A 1,782-nucleotide genomic window follows, 5' to 3' on the forward strand; every position below is an offset into this window, starting at 1 on the left:
ATTTTAACTAAAAACTAATAAAAATATACTAAAAACTAACTAGATCATACTAAAAACATACTAAAAACAATGCCAAAAAGCGTACAAATTATCCGCTCATCAATTCCTTTCAGAAGTGTACATGAATTGGTTATTTGCAACCATTTCAATTTGTTCTTGAGCTTCTGTAGGCGTCTTCTTCAGATGAAGAGATCCTCCAGCAGAGCTATCTAAAGACATCTTGGACAGTTCAGACAGACCATCACAGAAAATACCTATGATGCTTCATTCAGAAAGCATATCAGAGGGACACTTTCTGATTAATTGTTTGTATCTTTCCCAAGCTTCATAGAGGGATTCTCCTTCCTTCTGTCTGAAGGTTTGGACTTCCACTCTAAGCTTACTCAATTTTTGAGGTGGAAAGAACTTTGCCAAGAAGGCATTGACTAGCTTTTCCCAAGAGTTCAGGCTTTCTTTAGGTTGTGAGTCCAACCATATCCTAGCTCTGTCTCTTACAGCAAAAGGGAATAGCATAAGTCTGTAGACCTCAGGGTCAACCCCATTGGTCTTGACAGTGTCACAGATTTGCAAGAATTCAGCTAAAAACTGATGAGGATCTTCCATTGGAAGTCCATGAAACTTGCAATTCTGTTGCATTAGAGAAACTAATTGAGGCTTAAGCTCAAAGTTTTTTGCTCCAATGGCAGGGATAGAGATGCTTCTCCCATAGAAGTCGGGAGTAGGTGCAGTAAAGTCACCCAGCACCTTCCTTGCATTGTTGGCATTGTTGTTGTTTTCGGCTGCCATGGGTTTTTTTTCTTTGAAGATTTCTGTTAGGTCCTCTACAGAGAATTGTGCCTTAGCTTCTTTTAGCTTTCGCTTCAAGGTCCTTTCAGGTTCAGGATCAGCCTTAACAAGAATGCTTTTGTCTTTGCTCCTGCTCATATGAAAGAGAAGAGAACACGAAAATATGGAATCCTCTATGTCACAGTATAGAGATTCCTTGAGGTGTCAGAGGAAAAGAAAAATGGAAGGAAGAGTTAGAAAATTTGAACTTATCAAGAAAGATGGAGTTCGAATTGTGCATTAAGGAATAGTGTTAGTCCATAAATAGAAGGATGTGAGAAGAGGGGAAAAAATTTTCGAAAATAATTTAAAAACATTTTAAAAACATTTTGAAAAACTTTAATTGATTTTCCAAAACCAAGATTAAGAAAGAAGTAAAGTGATTTTTGAAAAAGATTTTTGAAATTATAAATAAAAAAGATTTGATTGAAAACTATCTTAAAAAAGATGTGGTTAAGAAGATATGATTGGTTTTAAAAAGATGTGATTGAGAAGATATGATTTGAAAAACATTTTAAAAAGATTTGATTTTAAAAATTAATAACTTGGCTAACAAGAAAAGATATGATTCAAACATTAAACCTTTCTCAACAGAAAAGGCACATACTTGAAATGTTGAATCAAATCATTAATTGATAGCAAGTATTTTTGAAAATGGAAAGAAATTGATTTTGAAAAAGATTTGATTGAAAAGATTTGATTTGAAAAAGATTTAATTTTGAAAAGATTTTGAAAACTAAAAAAAAATTTGATTTGAAAACAAAATCCTCCCTCTTGTGCCATCCTGGCGTTAAACGCCCAGAATGGTGCACAGTCTGGCGTTTAACGCCCAAACCACTACCCTTTTGGGCGTTAAATGCCCAGCCAGGCACCCTGGCTGGCGTTTAAACGCCAGTTTGTCTTCCTTACTGGGCATTTTGAACGCCTAGCTTTTTCTATGTAATTCCTCTGCTGTAT

At 35.2% G+C, this 1,782-nt stretch overlaps 1 non-coding gene across 1 annotated transcript; it reads left to right on the forward strand.

The window, feature by feature from the left end:
- The first annotated feature begins 273 nt into the window (after positions 1–273).
- Positions 274–381, forward strand: LOC112718610 (small nucleolar RNA R71). The gene has a single exon (XR_003160942.1). It is a non-coding gene; the product is annotated as a small nucleolar RNA R71 (small nucleolar RNA).
- Positions 382–1,782: the final 1,401 nt, after the last annotated feature.

Source organism: Arachis hypogaea, chromosome 10 (genome assembly GCF_003086295.3).
Source record: "Arachis hypogaea cultivar Tifrunner chromosome 10, arahy.Tifrunner.gnm2.J5K5, whole genome shotgun sequence".
In the NCBI taxonomy this organism is placed as follows: domain Eukaryota; kingdom Viridiplantae; phylum Streptophyta; class Magnoliopsida; order Fabales; family Fabaceae; genus Arachis; species Arachis hypogaea.